Here is a 19,848-nt window from a genome sequence, read left to right as displayed (position 1 = left end):
AAATCCAGCCTTTGGCAAGGAGATTGAGGGCACAGGGAGCAGGACTGGCTGCCCGAGGTAAGCACTTATCCAGGTGACTTAGCAGAAGAAGCATAGCTGATGCCCTGGCAGGTGTAATCATTTGGCCAATGTCATCCTGCTGGGGATGACTTATCAATTACATCCAACTCTATTTTTTCACATTATATCACCTGAAAATAAGGATAGTTTGGTCTCTTCACAATTTGTTTTTATATGGTCTTATAAAACCATAATCCATGTTATAGGAACAAAATGGCTGGCTCTGGAGTTAGACTTGCCTACGTTCACCTCCTGGAAGTATCATTAGTAGCCATGTGCTTTTGTTTTGTGTGTCTTAGATTGCTGATATGTAATTTGGGGACAGTCATAATGCCTAATTCATAGGGTTATCTAAAGTGTTAAATGGATTCATATGCATGAATATTTAGAAGAGTCCTCGCAGACACCAGGGCCAAGTTATTTTCTTCAGAGTACTTACGTGAGTTTGTAATTATATCTTTTTAAGTGTGATTGTTAATGTCAATTTATTCCACTAGACTCTCAGCTTTATGAGAGCATCCACTTTATTTAGACTTGCTCACCATCACATTCGTAACATTGAGCACATATTGAACACAGTGGGTACTATTTGCTGAATAAATGAAAAGTAATAAATATAAATGTTTATGTACTATAAATTCTCTCAAAATATTTAATACCTCAATGTGATTTTTTTTAATTCTAAGATAATATTTAGTGCCTTCTGAGTTTATATGACTTTCATTTTGTCTCGTTTCATCAAAGGGCTGCTAGGGATTAATGTCTACTGTACCAGACCTAAGAAAAATCTGGTCTCCATATTTGACGTTTTATTCCTAAATTAAGTCAGATTCTTAGAGAACCACATACTCAGATTACAGTATATTGACATTTGTATTAGTCTGTTCTCTCATTGCTGTAAGGAAATACCAGAGACTGGGTAATTTATAAAGAAATTGGCTTACAATTCTGCAGGCTGTACAGGAAGCATAATACTGTCATCTGCTCAGCTTCTGGGGAGGCCTCAGGAAAGCTATAATCATGGCAGAAGGCAAAGGGGGAATGAGCACTTACATGGCCACAGCAGGAGAAAGAGGGGGTGCCACATGCTTATAAACAATCAGATCTCATGAGAACACACTCACCATCACTAGAGAGTATCAAAGGAAATGGTGCCAAACCATTCATGAAAAACAACCCCCATTATCCAATCACCTCCTACCAGGCCCCACCTCCAGAATTGGGGATTACATTTCAACATGAGATTTGGGTGGGGACACAGATCCAAACTATATTAACATCCATATAACTGTTTATTTTAAATTACAGTTCAGTATAATGTCCTAAGCTTATACCAAGAGGCTTTAGAAGGACAGTTCTATGAAATAACATCAACATATTTACTACAAATAAGTGGCTGAATGTGTATCTTGTTAATGGTACAGGATTTTGTTGGTGAGGCTTACTGCAGGAATTTCTGGTCTTGATAAGAGGAGTATCTTCCCTTTTCTGAATAATTATATTGTTTTGGCATGGAGAAACCACATACTTTTCTCACTAATTGCATTTCCTTGATCACAGTAACCACTAGAAAGCTTACAGTCAAGTTTATAGATACCCTCTAATGTGAGTTGAGGATATCTTCGGTACCTATTCTAACTCCTGGTTTCATATTTTTTCACATTCTTTTATTTTTTATTTATTTTAATTTCTTTAACATATTTCACTTCATTCTTTTTCTTAAAAAAATTCTTTGTTCTAGACAAGATAAGGTAAACCATAATAAACAAGGAAGCCAATTTACTGTATGGTAATAATAATCGTTTGTAAAAGTCTATATTGCTAAAATAGCATGGAGAGAGCAATAAGAGGAACACAATAAAGAGAAGTAATGAATATTAAATATCTGTTGTTATTTTGGAATGGTAAACTGATTTTTCTTTGAGGAACTATACCTCCCTCTCCTCTTTCAATTATTCCAGAGGTCAAAGCCTTCCATACCCTGGCCAGTGACTAATTGAGCCTGGGATGTGATGTAAGCCAGGCCAACTGGACACAATATTGCAATTTTGGATGAAAACATGCAGGCATTTTATTTCTAATTAAACTCCCTTAGAATAGAAGATAAGAACTAAGAGCTGCTGGTGTTAACTGTACCACTGTGTGAAATTGTCTGCCTGAATGAAATTATATGAGTGGAAGCAGATGCATGGAGCTAGAATCCTTATAGATTATTCGAATTTTTGTTTTGTTTTGTTTTGTTTTTCCTTTTTTGAGATGGAGTTTCTCTCATTTCCCAGGCTGGAGTGCAATGGCGCGATCTCTGCTCACTGAAACGTCCGCATCCTGGGTTCAAGTAATTCTCCTGCTTCAGCCTCCCTAGTAGCTGGGATTACAGGAGCGTGTCATCACACCTGGCTAACTTTTTGTATTTTTAGTAGAGACGGGGTTTCTGCATGTTGGTCAGGCTGGTTTCAAACTCCCAACCTCAGGTGATCCGCCCACCTTGGCCTCCCAAGATGCTAGGATTACAGGCGTGAGCCACCACTCATGGCCTTTATTTGAAGTTTTGAATTCAGCTAGGCTGAAGCATTGTGGACTTGCTGACTACTAACAATATTCCAAATCAAACAGTAATTATATACAGGAGTGGAGTTGCCTCAGCCTGAGTTCTCCAGAAAGAATTGCCTGGGACAAGTATATAAGGACAGGTGGAGTATTTTGCGAATTTATCCCCAGAATTAGGATTGGAGATTGGGAAAAAAGAACCAAGAAAGAGAGAAAATTAACACAAGGGTACATTCCCAAGTTGTTTAAAGCAGGGCAATGTGATCTTGATTTTACAAGGACCTCCTAAAGAACACTAAGGTGTATATATATATGTTCAGAATCGTCTGTCCAAAGGATGAAAAAGGGGAATATTCATCCACCAGCTCTTATCTCCATCAATCCATATGTTTCTCCAGAATGTGTTAACTCCCTTATATTTCTAGATTTCCCAAGCTTAGTTGCAAGATGGATTTTACCAAAGTGACTCATGCCAAAAAGTGGAGACATGAGGTGTGTTACATATGAGGTGTGTTACATATGAGGTACTATTATCTTATACCTTCACAAATTATTTGCTAAAACGATAGCTGGACTAAAAGTGGAGAGTATATGAAACATGAAGAAAGAGGTGGAACAGTGTAAAGTTGAAACTTTACAATGTAGAATTGACTGGATAAAAATGTGGGTCTTTCTTCCTTAGCTAGGAAAGTGACTGTCTTTGTACGGATGTAAAACAGTTGTTTGAACGGCATCCTATTTACCTTAGGATTTAAACTGTAAATTACAAAGTCAAGAAACAGAAAAATATGTGTGTTGTGTAAGTTTATTTCTGTGACCCTCACTAAAGTCATATTTCCATTGTATTTAAAACAGGACTACATAGAAGCATAAAAGAAGGCAAAACACCACTTTGTCAAGAAAAGCTCTTTTTTTCCTGAGAACAGAAGTCTAAACTGAGTAAGAGTTAAATAATTTTGAGCTTCACATGTTTGAACTAGTTGTGTTTTCTGCTTTAAGCTAAAGTTTGTTCAGCAGAAGAATAAAGGATAGAAACAAAGCTGAAAGTAATATGACAACTTGAGAGATAATCCCTGCCTTCAGATCCCTTCTCCAGACATCTGTCTGCCATACCCTTTCATCTAGGCAGAGGTAGTAATTGCTCCCACTGTATGCAGTATCCACTAGAACCACAGTCTTTGTATAAGGGCTGATTATTTCTACATCTTTATCTCTGGTTAGTAATTCAAAATCTGTTGAGAAAGGTGCCTAAGCTGTTATCTGCAGTTAAGAGAGATACAAAGATTTTTTCTATGGAAATCCCAGTGCCAGAACCTTGAATGATGTATGGTTCTTCATTGATTTTGAACTCTGCCTACTAGTGTTTGGGATTTGATACCCAGCTAATATTTTAAGGGATGCATTTTCTTTTTCTCAGAAATCCTAAAGGAGGCTATTAGACCTGGAATAGCTTCACCCATTCCCCAGTCTCTGGGTTCACAAACTCACACTCTTGAATGAAATAATGAGCATTTTACATATCTAGATCCCATTTAAAAAAAATTTAAAAATCCTCCAGTCGTGGTGGCACACACCTATAATCCTATCTACTGGGGAGGATAAGGCAGGAGGATCGCTTGAGCCCAGGAATTCGTGGCTGCAGTGAGCTAGGAGGACACCATTGCACTCCAGCCTGAGCAATAGAGGAAACCTCTGTCAAAAAAAAAAAAAAAAAAAGTAAGCATTTTTCAGAAACAGAGTTCCTCCTCAGTAAACCCTTTCAGATGTGACCCTATCATGTAAATAACAGGAGATCTTCATAGAAAGCAGAATGAGATCAGCTGAGCATAGAACTCACACTACTACCAGAAAAGGAAATCTGGATGTTATTACTTCGTTGAATATTGTATGATGCTTAGACTCGTGCTCATTAAGTGCTGTTTCTCTTCTTTCTTTTACCAAAATGGGAGATTTGATTGCAAGCTGATCCATTTTATCAAAAGCAACAGCAGTGTTCAATAGACTTGTCCGCCAGATATTCTTCGTAGTTCTACTCTGTTATCTTGATATACTTGGCTTCCCAGAGTTACCCTACAAGACTTATCTCATATAGCAGTGTTTAAATTTCTGAAAACCAAATCCAAAGTCTAATTCTGTGGGTAGCTAAATTACAATGTAAATTGAATTTGCAATATTGCACTTTCATCTTAAAGTTATATCATTTATTAGGAGAAGTGAAACTTTAAAATTTAGTATGATGAAATGTGTACAGATTTCAATGATGCTGTCTATCTTAGATCCCTAAATGCTGTTGAGCTTCATCAGTAAAAGCAAATCACCCTCTCCTTGCCCTAAAAAAACCTATAATGGCATCTATTAATGTGGTTGCTTTTCAGGAGAAGGGTGATCCTCCTGAAGGCCTATCACTATCCCATCACATTTCTCCCAAACATATAACAATATTCAAGTCCCTGAAAGCTCTAGGATTTAAGGTACCAAATGGGATCTGTGAGGAGATACCATACACAGGAAAAAAGGCAAGATTTTCCCAAATTTTCCTGAAGTAGAATGGCCTTTGGAAGACGTGGAAATGGAGGCCACTGGGTAACAATTCGTTGCTATTGCGAGACGGAGTAAAGTTCTTTAGAACATGGTGTATCTTCTGGATCAGTAATCAATATATGGGGCTGTTTCTCCCATATCCAGGAGTCCCTGACCTGGGAATCAAGGGGTGAATATGACAGTAGTCTCTATCACATCACTTTTACCCCTTATTATGTACTACAAATGTTTGTTTCTTTTTCCTGCAACACTGTGCTTTTCTGGTATAGAGGTTTTTGTTCCTGAGGGTGGAAAGCTAGAATCAGGATACCCAGCAGTGGTTACAATATGTTATAAATTGAGTCTGCCACCTGGCCACTTGGGCTTCTTATGCCAGTGTACTAATGGGAAGGAAGGTAACTGTACAGATTGGAGAATCGATTCTATCAGGAAAAAATCATGTTGATATGACTGGATAAGGAGGGGTGAAACTAGAATGCAGAAGATCCCCTGAGATATCTTTTAGTTATTTCATATTCTGAAGTAAATTTAATTTAAAAAGTACAACAGCGAATACAGCCAAAATTGCTATTGGGACAGATTCTTTAGAAATGAAGGCTTGGGTCACCACCAAGAAATCAGTTAGTTGAAGCTCTTGCTAAGGGCAAAGGGAATATGGATTGTAGGTAAAGGAAAAAGGAAAATACAAATTGCAGCTATGACCATGTGACCACATGTAGAAATGAAGTCTGAAGTAGTTATGAGTATTTATTCTTTACATTGACATATATATGTTTGTGTTCTGGTAATTTTGTTGTATTTCTTTCTGTTTCTTATATTCTTAATATTTGAGGTAAGATGTTATAATTATATCACATTAATATAATGATGGAAGTCATAGCTCTGTGCATAAGTTATAGGATATCAGGGAGGAGTAGTGCTTGGCTAGAAAAGTACTGAACATTACCCAAATACATATAGAGACACTGTGGTATGTGAACATTATATCTTCTTTTGAAAAGACATATTGTTTTAATTTGTATGAGAGACAGTTTTATCAGGTTAGGCTAAAACAAGGTTTTGCTATTGTCATTATGTGAAAGTAAAATATGTTTTAAACCTATGTATATAGCTCTCAGGTTGAAAACTGATGGACTGTGATAATTTTATTTCATGTCAACATGGCTAAGCTGTAACTACAATTCCTAGAATATATTACCCTTTATACTTCTGTTGGGTTAGAGTTGCCCAAAAAGGAAATATTCACACATTTAAGAAGGCAGAATTGAAGTAGACACAAGATGCCAGTGGGTTTCAGCTTGTCCTTCCTCTTCCTTTCCCTGCTTGAAGCTTTGCTTTGCAAATACCAGTTCTTCAAGCCAAGTCCACCACCATATGCAGAGAGAATAGCCTTCCATAGATTTCTGCTTTAGCTGTTCTTTGCAGTCTTACGATATCAGCTGGAATGACCAGGCTTCCTCACAATTTCCCTGCAAACTCTAAATTATCCATTCATACCAATGCTTTCAGCAGGCTGGTTAGCAGCTCTTCCCTGAACTCTTAACTTCCTTTAGAACTTGCTTTCAGCTCCTCCTGCAATTGTATAAGCAATACATTTTTTATTGTACAATATTCAAAGAGATTCGACTTTCTTGATTGAGCCATGGTAGATTAATAGTTGATTTTAAAACACTTGATTATTATTGCTGTTTTTATATAATTTTCCTGCCTTGGTTTCCAAGTTACCACGTCCTTTTTATTTTCCTCTTGCTTATCTGTGTCTCCTCTGCTCTTTCTCTTTTTTCCTTGACCCTTTAATATTAGAATATTCTAGTGCTCAATCTTGGTCCTTGATATGGTTTGGATTTTTGTTCTCTTCAAATCTCATGTTGAAATGTAATCCCCAATGTTGGAGGTGAGGCCTGCTATGAGGTGTTTGGGACATGGGGGGTAGATTCCTCATTAATGGCTTGTTGCTATCTCTGTAATAATGAATGAGTTCTCACTCTGTGAGTTTACATGAGATCTGGTTGTTTAAAATAATCTGGTACTTCCACCTCCCTGTCTTGCTCCTGCTCTCACCATGTATATGCCAGCACCCCCTTTGCCTTCTGCCATGACTGTAAGCTTCCTGAGTCCTCACCAGAAATTCAGAAGATGCTGGCACCTTGCTTTTACAGCCTGCAGAACCACGAGCCAAATATATATATATATATATTTGTTTATAAATTACCCAGTCTTAGACATTCCCTTATAGCGATGCAAAATAGACTAACATAGTCCTCTTCTCAATCTGTGATTAATCCTTTGGTGAATTTATGTAGCCTTGCAGTTTACAATATTTGAGTAGCTGTCTTTTATACCAATATCCAATCCATCTGAAAATATTCTGGACTTTACCTTTAAAGTATATTCAAAAAAGCAGAGAAGGAAGATGTGCAACTAGATGCAGCTAGGGGGAACATCTGCCACTGAGGGAATGGGACACCAGGAAGACTGACAAACTCTGAGCACATCTTTGGAAGGAAGGCATTGAGAGTGGATGGAAGGAGGAAACAGATGCTGGTCTGAAAGAGGAAGAAGCTGGGATCCCTGCATGGGGCTGCGTCACACTGGAATACATTCTTGGCCTCCGGTAACTCCTGGGGAAGGGGTGAGTTGAGCAGGCAAGGATTGGCCTGCTCTCACCATGGATCCCTGGAATCCTGCAGCAGGAAACCTCACAACCACCATGGACATAATTATCTTAAAGTTCAGGAAACTTCAATAAAATAGAGGGAAACAATTCAATGAAATCAAGAAAGTACTAAAATATGAAACTTGGAAATTTAACAGATAAATTAAATTAAAATAAAACTCCAAAAACAATTCCAGAGCTGAAAAAAACTACACAATTAAAATAAAAAATGCAGGAGAATATCAACATCAAAATTGATCAAGCAGAAGGAAAGACCTGTGAACTTGAAAATAGGTTATTTAAAAATACAGTCAGAGGACAAAAGATAAAAAAGAATAAAAGGGACTAAAGAAAACTTACTGGATTTATAAGACAGCATTAAAAGAGCAAATATTCAAGTTTTATACGAAGAAACAAATGTTTGCGTTATAGGGTTGTGTGAAGAAGAGATACAAATTATTAGAAAGGTTATTTAAAGAAATAATAGCACAAACCTTTCCAAATTTGGAGAAAGATATACATATCCAAATACAAAAAGCTTAAAAGTCTGAAATCAGATTCAATTGGAACAGGATTACGCCAAGATATAACAAAACTGTCAAAAATTAAAGACAAACAAAGGATCCTGAAAACATTCAGAGAAAAGAAGCAAATTAAATATAAGGGAGTTCTAATAAGACTAGCAGCAGATTTCTCAGAAGCAATTTTTACAGGCAAAAAGAAAATGGGATAATATATTGAAAGTGCTAAAGAGAAAAAAAGAACTGTTATCTAAGAATATTGTATCTACAAACTCTTCTTCAGAAATTAAGAAGAGATAAGACATTTCCCAGACAAAAACTGAGGGATTTCATTATTAGCATATTACAAAAAAATGAGAAAGGAAGTTCTTCAAACTGAAAGAGAAGATGCTAAATAGTAACACAAAAACATGAAAGTATGAAACTCACTGGAAAAAGTAATCACACACTCTAATACTGTAATGATATTACATAAATCACATATATCTTTAGTATGAAGGTTAAAAGAAAATTATTAAAAATAATAGGTACAATAATTTGGTAAGTGACATACAATATAGAAACATTTAAGTTGTGAAATCAAAAAGTTAAAATATCAGAACTGATGGTGGAGTAAAAATGTAGTTTTTAAATGAAATCAATATAAATTCAGTTTAACATAGCTTTTTATAACTATTAGTTGTTTTTTGTAAGCCTCATCATAACCACAAAGCATAAACCTATAGTAAATACACAAAAGATAAAAATAAAGGAATCAAAACATTTCACTAGAGAAAATTACTTAGCCACAAAGTAGGACAACAAAAGAGAAAGACTGAAACAAAGGATGTACAAAAAAGCCAGGAAACAATTTTTTTAAATGGCAGTAGTAATTACTTACCTATCAATAATCACCTTATTTGTAAATGGATTAAATTATTCAATCTAAAGGCATAGAGTGCTGACTAGATGGAAAAACAAGACCCAACTTTATGCTGTCTACAAGAGACTTGTTTTACCTGTAAGGACACACATACACTAGAAATCAAGGGATGAAAAAAAGATATTCTAAGCCAATGGAAACCAAAAGAGAGCAGTAACTACACTTCTATGAGATAAAATAAGCTTTAGGTCCAGCTAAATATACTGAAAAAGGGGTCTATTCTGGAAGAAGATACAACAATTATAAATATACACCCAACATTGGAGCACCTAAATATATAAAGCAAATACTAATAAAAGGAGAATTGGACTGTAATGCAATAATAGTAAATGACTTCAAGGCTTTACTCTTAACAATGAAGAGATTCTCCAGGGAGAAAATCATTATAAAAACATCAAATGTGAGCTACACTTTAGACCAAATGAATCTAACAGACATATACAGAGCTGTCCATCCAGCTACAGAATACATATTCCTCTCAACTGCAGGTGAACCGTTCTCCAGGATAGATGATATGCTAGTCCACAAAACAAATCTTAAAAAAAATTAAGAAGATTGAAATTATATCAAGTATCTTTTCTGACCACAAAGGCATAAAACTAGAAATCAATAATGGAAGCAATTTCAGAAAGTTAAAAAGTACTTGGAAGTTAAACAACATGTTTCTGGAAAAACAATGAGTCAAAGAAGCAATTAAAAAATTAATATATATATTGAGACAAATGACAATGGAAACACAATATACCACAACTTATGAGATGCAGCAAGGGCAGTTCTAACAAAAAAAATTTATAGTAATAAATACTTATATCCCAGAAGAAGAAAGACTCCAAATAAACAATCTTTAGTACACTTAAAGTAGAAAAACAAGAATATACTGAGCTCAAAATTAGTAAAGAAAATAATAAAGATCATGACAGAAATAAATAAGAGACAGAAAAAATAATATAAAAGATCAACAAAACTCAGAGTTTTTTTTTTTATTTTTGGAAAGAACAAAATCAGCAAACCTGTGGCTACACTAACTACTAAAAAAAAAGAAGACTCAAATAAAATTATAAATAAAAGAGAAGACATTACAACAATTCACATAGAAATACAGACGATTATAAGAGAGTACCATGAGCAACTATACACCAAAAAATTGGATAACCTAGAAGAAATGAATAATTTCCTAGACACATGCAACTACCAAGATTGAATTATAAATAAATAGAAAATTTGAACAGACCAACTATTAGTTAGGAGATGGAATTAGTAATAAAACACCTTCTATCAAATAAAAGCTCAGAACCTATGACTTCACTGCTTTATTCTACCAAACATTTCAAAAAAGACTAACATCAATTTTTCTCAATCTCTTGCAAAAAATTGAAGAACAGAGAATACTTCCAAATTCATTTTAATATGCCAGCATTACCCTGATACCAAAGCCAGAAAAAGACATTACAGGAAAAAAAAATACAGGCCAGTATCTCTGATGAACATAGATGCAAAAATCCTCATCAGAATATTAGCAAATTTAATTGAACAGAATATCAAAAGAATCATTCACCACAATAAAGTAGGATTGATCTCAGAAATATATGAATGGTTCAACATATGCAAATCTATACATGTGATATGCCACATTAACAAATTTTAGGACAGAAAACCATATGATTATCTCTATAGATTCAGAAAAATAATTGATGAAATCCTGTGTCTTTTCATGATAAAACCTCTCCATAAATTAGATATAGAAAGACAATACCTCAACACAATTAGAGCTATATATGACAAACCCACAGCTAACATCATACTTAATGGTCAAAATTTTAAAGCTTTTCCTCTGTTATTAGAAAGAAGACAAGGATGCCCATTCTCACCACTTCTATTCAGTGTAGCATGGGAAGTTGTAGCCAGAATATTTAGGCAAAATAAAGAAATCAAAGGCATGCAAATTAGAAAGGAAGAAGTTAAATTGTCCCTATTTGCACATAATATGATCTTATATATAGAAAACCTTAAAAACTAACAAAAGAGATAAAACTAATAAACAAATGTAGTAAAGTTACAATATATAAAATCAACGTACAAAAATCAGTAGCATTTCTATATACTAACAACAAACTATCTGAAATAGAAGTAAAGAAAACAGTTCTATTTACAATAGTTATCAAAGGAAATTCTTAGGAAAAAATAATCAAGGAGGTGAAAAACTTCTACACTCAAAACTATAAAACATTGATGAAAGAAACTGAAGAAGGCACAAATAAATGAAAAGATATTCTATGTTCACAAATTGTGAGAAATCATGTTATTAAAATATCTCTGTTACTCAAAGTGATCTACAGGTTCAATGCAATACTTATCAAAATACTGATAACATTTTCCATAGAAATAAAAAAATAAAATTTCTAAACAGCCACAAATGACCCTGAATATCTAAAGCAATCAGGAACAAAAAAGACAAAACTGGAAGCAAAGCATTCCCTAACTTCAAAATATAATACAAAGATATAGTAATCAAAACAGCACAGTACTGGTATAAAAACAGCACACAGACTGATGAAACAGAATAGAGAGCCCAGAAATAAGTCCATGCTTTTATGGTAAATTGATTTTCAGGAAAGGTGCCAAGACCTTACAATGGGGAAAAAACTGTCTGTTCAATAAAGGGTGCTGGAACGACTGAATATCCACATACAGAAAAATGAAACTAGACCCTCATCATATACCATATATGCATGTCAATCAAATTAAAATAGATTAAATACTTAAATGTAAATCCTGAAATTGTAAAACTACTGGAAGAGAATATAGGGACAAAACTCAATAACATTTGTTTGGGTGATAATTTTTTGGATATGAACTCAAAAGCATAGGGAACAAAATCAAAAAGAGATACATGGGATTTTGTGAAATTAAAAAGCTTCTGCACAGCCAAGGAAAACATCAATATAAGCAGACAACCTACAGAATGGGAAAAAATATCTGTAAATCATATATGTGCTAAAGGGGATTAATACCCAAAATATATAAGAAACTCAAATAATTCAACAGTAAGACAACAACCCAATTAAAAATTGGTCAAAAAATCTGAATAGATATTTCTTAAAAGAAAATTTACAAATGGTCAACAGCAATCTGAAAAAAAAAATGCTCAATATAACTAATAATCAGAGAAATGCAAATCAAATCCACAATGAGTTAGCACTATACTAATGTTAGAATGGTTATTATCAAAAAGACAAAAGATAACAAGTGTTAGTGAGACGTGGAGAAAAAGGAACACTGAACCCAGCTGGTGAGAATGTAAATTAGTAAAGCCATTATGAAAAACAGAATTGAGGTTCCTCCAAAAATCAAAAACAGAACTACCATATGATCCAACAATCCCACCACTAGGCATATTTCCAAAAGAAATGAAATCAGCATATCAAAGAGATATCTGCACTTCCATGTTCATTGCAGCATTATTCACAATAGCAAAGATTGGAACCAACCAAAGTGTCTGTCAAAGAATAAATGGATAAAGAATATGCGTTATATACACGATGGAATACTATTCAGCCTTTAAAAAGGAAATCATGTCATTTTTGACATAGATAAACTTTGAGGACATTATGTTTAGTGAACCACACTAGGCAGGGCAAGATAAATTGTACAGGATGTCACTTAAATGTGAAATTGAAAAATGTTGCCCTCATAAAAGTAGAGGATAGAAAGATGGTTATCAGAGGATGAGGGTGGGGGGAAAAAGGGTTAAGAGATGTTGGTTAAGGAAACACAATTTCAGTCAGATAGGAGAAATAAGTTCAAGCTATCTATTGTACAACATGATGACTGTAGGTAATAACAAAATATTATATACTTGAAAATTGCTAGGAGGGTAGATTTTATGTGTTCTCACCACAAAAACATTTTAAGTATGTGAACTACTACATATGTTAATTAGCTGAATGTAGCCATTCCACAATGTATACATATTTTGAAACAACATGTTATACACGTTTATTATGTACAATTGTATTTGTAAAATAAATAAACATACAAAAGAAATTTTGGTAAAACATGACCACATTGTGCAAAATGCTTAGGCAAATACTGTAAGAATATTTTAAGTATCATTTTTACATTAATCACGATATATTTTCTTTATAAAAATTACATGCTTATAGAAGAGCAATGACAAGCAAAATTTGAATCTTACATGCTTGTTAAAGAAGAAAAGAAAATCTACAATAGCATTGAATGATGACAAAGTATTAACTTGCTTTCATCCGTATTACAGTTAAGTCAAAATAAGAGATAATTTTAGGAATTATTTTGGAAACTTAAACAAAAGTTTGTTCAGTACTTTCTATTTAATAAGTGCCAGCTATATTTAAATTTAAGCAAACCAAGACCAAAGGAGAGAGCCGATCCAAGAAATCTATTCCGGAAACAACAACAACAACAACAACAATGACAACAACAAAAGAAGCAAGATTAGCTGGAATTGAATTTGCTGCCAGAGAGAAAAGAAAAAAAAAAAATGCAAAAACCACATCCCAGAAAACATTTCCAAATGTGATTGAGAGTGCAGTCTAGTGGTTTATGTAGCAATGTAGTGAGAAAGTCCATCAGGAAATCAGAAAAACAGACGTGACCATGAGCCAGTGACCAGGAAGACAAGAAGATAGCTCAAGAACAACCAGCCTCACCATAATGTTTTCAAGACATTTGAAAAGATCTGCCTTTTCCACAGGACAAGGCTGTAATGATATGTAGAGTCTACTCTGTGGTTCCAGATGTTTTTCTTCCTTATAAAGATACCATTCATCTCCTTACTCTTTCATATAAACAACAAACAGCTATTTAATCTAAAAGTAGATACTGGAGAATAAGTACTAACAATTTATAACTGATTTAAAAAACTAAATTTTGCTCACAGAGAAGTAAATTTACTTCAGGGATGTATTTTATGAAAACACTTCTAATACAGATTCTAAAAGAATGTAAAACTTGACAATTCAGATCTTAATCTGATTAATGTTTTTTGTTTTATTTTTTAATTCAAAGCAACCATATTCACTAATCTTCAGATAATATTTATAGCATTATTAACTTCATTATTCATCTGGGTAGTTTAAACTATGTCCATTTGTATAGTTCATAGAGGCTCACATAATTAGTTTTATTTAGAAGGTTTCCATTAACAGGGATTTGAGATGAACACATGTATAACCCAGAAACAAGGATGAATGGCATGAAACCTTGTCAAGAGAAGCATGCACCAAAGTTATAGTGTGACCAAAGTTGCGTGCATAACCATTGATTTGATTTTGTGATATATTCTAAGCCTAGTCACAAAACAATATAGATGGTAATAACAAGATAAGAAATATTTATTCTCTAATATACATGTAAGTACTGATCTAATAATATATAAATGTTCTCTCTTCAAAATTGTAATCACTTTTACATCATGGACCACATGAAGAGTATTCTATAATGCCAAGTAAGGATGACATGTAGTGATGAATAATTAAAACTTAATCAGCGAAAATTATCATTGTATGTTAGGAAATGAATTAGTTTGTTCTCATGCTGCTATGAAGAAATACCTGAGACGGGATAATTTATGAAGGAAAAAAGGATTAATTGACTCACAGTTCCACATGGCTGGGGAGACCTCAGGAACTTACAATAATGGTGGACGGCACCTCTTCACAGGCTGGCAGGAGAGACAATGAGAGCAAAGGGGGAAGCCGCTTATAAAACCATCAGCTCTCTTGAGAACACACTCCTGGAGAAGAGCAGCATGCGAGTAACTGCCCCCATGATTCAATTACCTCCCACCAGCTCTGTCCCATAACACATGGGGTTATGGGAATTACATTTCAAGATGAAATTTGGGTGGGGACACAGCCAAACAAGATCATTCCACCCCTGGACCCTCCAAACATCATGTCCTCACAGTCATCACATTTCAAAACATAATCCCACCCTTCCAACAGTCCACTGGAGTCTTAACTCATGCCAGTGTTAACTCAAAAGTCCAAGTCCAAAGTCTCATCAAGGCAAGTCCCTTTCACCTATGAGCCTGTAAAATCAAAAGCAAATTCCTAGATACAATGGGGGTACAGGTATTGGGTAAATATACCCATTCTAAATGGGAAAAAATTGGCCAAAATTAAGAGGCTACAGGCCCCCATGTAAGTCTGAAGTCCAGTGGGGCACTCAAATCTCGAAGTTCCAAAATGATCACCTTTGACTCCATATCTCACATCCAAGTCACACTGACACAAGAGTTGGGTTCCCATAGTCTTGGGCATCTCCACTTCTGTAGCTTTGCAGGGTACATCCCCCTTCCTGGCTACTTTCACAAGCTGGTGTTGAGTGGGTTTGGCTTTTCCAGATGCACAATGCGAGCTCTCAGTGGATCAAGAATTCTGGGGTATAAAGGACAGTGGCCCTCTTCTCACAGCTCCAATAGGCAGTGCCTTAGTGAGGACTCTCTGTGGGGGCTCCAACCCCACATTTCCCTTCTGTACTGTCCTAGTAAAGGATCTCCATGAGGACTGCATATATGCAGCATACTTCTGTCTGGATATCCAGGCATTTCCATATATCCTCTGAATCTAGGAGGATACTCCCAAACCTCAGTTCTTGACTTCTGTACACCCACAGGCCCAACACCATGAGTAAGCTGATAAGGCTTGGGGCTTGCACCCTCTGAAGCAATGGCCTGAGCTGTACATTGGCCCCTTTTAGCCACAGCTGGGAAGCAGGGTTCCAAGTCCCAAGACTGCTGGCTCACAAAACCATTTTCCCCCCTAGGCCTCCAGGCTCGTGATGGGAGAGGCTGCTGTGAAGACCTCTGACATGCCCTGGAGACATTTTCCCCATTGTATTGGCAATTAACATTTGGCTCCTCATTATTTATGCAAATTTTTGCAGCTGGCTTATCTTTCTCCTCAGAAAATGGATTTTTCTTTGCTATTTTATCGTCAGACTGCAAATTTTCTGAAATTTTATGCTCTGCTTCCCTTTTAAATATAAGTTGCAATTCCAAAGCATGTATTTGTGAATGAATAAAATTGAATGTTTTTACAAGCACCAAAGTCAAACTTTGCTTCTTAGAAATTTCTTCTGCCAGATACCCTAAATCATGTTTCTCAAGTTCAAAATTCCACAGATCTCTAGGGAAGGGGTGAAATGCCACCAGTTGCTTTGCTAAAGCATAGCAGGAGTCACCTGTGCTCCAGTCCCAAATAAGTTTCTCATCTCCATCTAAGCATCTCAGCCTGGACTTCATTGTCCATATCACTATCAGCATTTTGGTCAAAACCATTCAACACATCTCTAGGAAGGTCCAAATTTTCACATATTTGCCTGTCTTCTTCTGAGCCCTCTGAACTGTTCCAACCTCTGCTTGTTACCCAGTTCCAAAGTCACTTCCACATTTTGGGGTATCTTTATAGCAATACCTCATTCTACTAGTACCAGTTTACTGTATTAGTCCATTCTCACACTGGTATAAAGAAATACCTGACAGTTGGTAATTGATAAAGGAAATAAGTTTAATCAACTCACAGCTCTGCATGGCTTGGGAGGCCTCAGGAAACTTACTGCAAAAGACACCTCTTCATACGGTGTCAGGAGAGAGAATGAGAGTGAAGTGAAGGGGGAAGCCCCTTATAAAACCATCAGACCTCTTGGGATCTCACTCACTCACATGAGAACAGTAGCATGAGGGTAACCGACCCCAAGATTCAATTATCTTCCTCTGAGTCCCTCCCATGACACATGGGGATTATGGGAACTACAATTCAAGAATTGATTTGGGTAGGGACACAGCCAAATCATATCAGGTAAGTAATATATATAATCCATCTACAAATTAATGTTGTTATGAAATCATATATACATATGGAATCCACATCCAAATATTTTCAAGAATATTTCCCCATGCATAAGAAATTATCCTTCAAGAAACTGGAGAAGGGATAGATACATAGATAGATTAGATAGATAGATAGATAGATAGATAGATAATCTCTTCAATGAGCCCTATCCCGTATCTACTAACAAAGAAATGACAAAGAACAGAGATACTTCAATAGCATTTGACCAGATGCATAAATATACGTTGTGAAAGACCCTCAGGTACACATGTGAAACCAAACAGGACATTTGCCAGTATGAAAATTCTTAACTATGCTAGAATTAACTCTCGTTTGGACCAAATAATGTACTTTTAGTAAAGCATATTATATTTAAGAAAGTATCATCAGTTGATAAAGACATTTGTCTTCTTTCTTTTTATAGATTTTGTTTTGCAGTTTACAGAAGAAACTATGTTTTAGTATCAAAGAGGAAAACCAGCTGATCTGAATGTATCCCATGTAAGTGATTTATCAATCCCACTTATCAAATATAAGTGATTTGTTTGAATAAATCTATGGCAGAACTATAATTATAACCCTCTTCTTGAAGCAATGATCTTCCTTGCCCCATTGCACATTTCCCTGAGCCTTGCATATTTTGAAATGGAGAAGACATTTATTTACTTATTTGGACGTGTGAATATGATTTTGAGAAAAGCAACAGATTCAGAATTTCAATTTTTTTTCTGTCTCTGTCTTCAATCCTTTATAAGTCCTCAGTTTTTAGTTTATTGTTAAATAAAACATAATTATCTGATAAATCTTTGTAATGTGGTCTGATTTTTCTTGTAGCAAATCTAGCAACCTGACCAAACTAGCACATTTTCTGGCTTCCTCTCATTAAAAGAAATTACAATAAATTGAGCCAGACTTTATGTCCTTGGGCAGATTTTTGTAAGCACTAAAGTTTTGGTTTGCTAGATAAGGAAAAGAATAAAACTCCCTTGGCATTTTTACAGGTTTAAAGCCATAAGGCAAGATGTTCATTTTGTTAAAGAAGAAATACATAACTTTTTTATCTGTCTTCATGTCTATTTTTATCTTACAACCATCAATCTGATAATAGGTCAACTATAGGTGTCTAATTTCTAAGGTAGTGATGTGCAGACATTGCAGATAGCTGGTACCTAGCCGGTAGGAGGAGCAATGCCTACCATTACCTAAATCTGTAACTTAATCCTATTAAGTGATATTTTGCTTCTGTGCTATAATGCTGTGGAAAGGCTAGAAAAGGACAATGTACATCAATTCAAAAATCAAAAGTCACCAAATCAATCTTAAAAATTCAAAAGGAACTATACTGTCAAGTGGGAATGCTAGAACTGGGGAAATACTACCAGCTTTCTTAGAGTATGGAAGATCAAATACAGAGATTCACTTCAAAAATATTAATGCTATTATGAAGAAGGATAATGACTAATTCTTCTCTAAATCTAAATACTTCAGAATAATTTAAGTTACTTTATTATAACTCCTTGTACACAAGACAACTTTGAATTTCCAACTGAGAGATTAGGGATCCCCTTCTTTGGCAGTCACTTGAAGTACAGTCATCAATTGGATAGGAGTATTTAAGTGCCACTTAGGGAAACAGGGAATAGAGTAAGTGATATCCATGGTCACTTTCAGTCATCAGCTTGTAGCTGTAAAAGCACCTGAAACTCAACTAAAAATAAGTTTATTTATAAATAATAATTGTGTCTAGAAATGGAAAACTGCCTCCTTTATGAAGCCTTGTTGATTTTATTTATTATTTTCTTTTGTTTCCTGATAATTTAAACTGTGTGATGGCATTTGTCTTCTAAAACTGACCCTTAGGTGTTTCTCTTAATGTTTACAAATATTCAGCAACTGGGTGGCCTATTATTGTGGGTTATGAAGTAAAAATCAAGAATTTGTAGATTATTTGCCCTTCTGTAGATTTGTCACCATGGCCTTAGGCAAATTGTTAAATGTCCATAATACTGAGTGATAAAATTCATAATTAATGGTGTTAAAAACTGAATGAATGGTGGAAATTTCTCATTCTTAATATCTTATATTCTTTAAAGATGGATATGTTGACAGCCTTTCTCTTCTTTTTGAGTTCAAAGAAGAATCTTTCAATACATAATATAATGAGATATTATTCTTTGCTTGTTAGTGACAAGAAAACATAGAATTCAATGCTTATTATTATAATGGTTTAGGTTGAAGCTAAAATTTTTACTAGAAAGCATAACAACTAAAGCCCCTCTTCCCTCAATTTATACCAAAACTCATAGTACCTTCCAGTTTTGTAATGGAACACTAATCTCAGTTTACAGAGGCTGTTGTGTTCTTGTATTTCTACATTTATTTATTTTTTTAAACACAAACCATAGTTAACAGTTTTATTGAAATAATTCATGGCTATATTTGCTAAACATATTTTTGTTGCTTAGTTTTTTACATTAAGAGTCAAATGGCAATAATCCCAGAATTTCAGTGGGGATTAACAAAATTACAGGATTTATCTCCTGTTGTCAAGAACTGCGGAGTATAAACCTCGGAAGACTGAATTGCCTTGCAGTGGAGCACAGAAATGGGGGATGGGGACAGGTGTGGAAGGGAATGGAGGTGTGGTCTCTGCAACACCAATTGAATAACTTTGTCAGAAACAATTTGTGAGTCAAGTTTTCACTGTTTTTATTTCATACTTTCCGT

General features: G+C 35.0%; 1 long non-coding RNA gene across 1 annotated transcript in view; it reads left to right on the top strand.

Moving 5' to 3' along the window:
• The window catches only part of LOC134730802 (uncharacterized), a 767,202-nt gene extending 749,330 nt beyond the window's left edge, over positions 1-17,872 (top strand). Inside the window, exon 7 of the long non-coding RNA XR_010112768.1 lies at positions 17,546-17,872. This is a non-coding gene — a long non-coding RNA (uncharacterized LOC134730802). The remainder of the gene's footprint in view (positions 1-17,545) is intronic.
• The last annotated feature ends 1,976 nt before the right edge of the window (positions 17,873-19,848 follow it).

The sequence above is a fragment of the Pan paniscus genome, chromosome 6 (genome assembly GCF_029289425.2).
Source record: "Pan paniscus chromosome 6, NHGRI_mPanPan1-v2.0_pri, whole genome shotgun sequence".
Taxonomy (NCBI): Eukaryota; Metazoa; Chordata; class Mammalia; order Primates; family Hominidae; genus Pan; species Pan paniscus.
The sequence above is the reverse complement of the archived record's forward strand: the minus strand, read 5'-3'. Positions and strand labels throughout refer to the sequence as shown.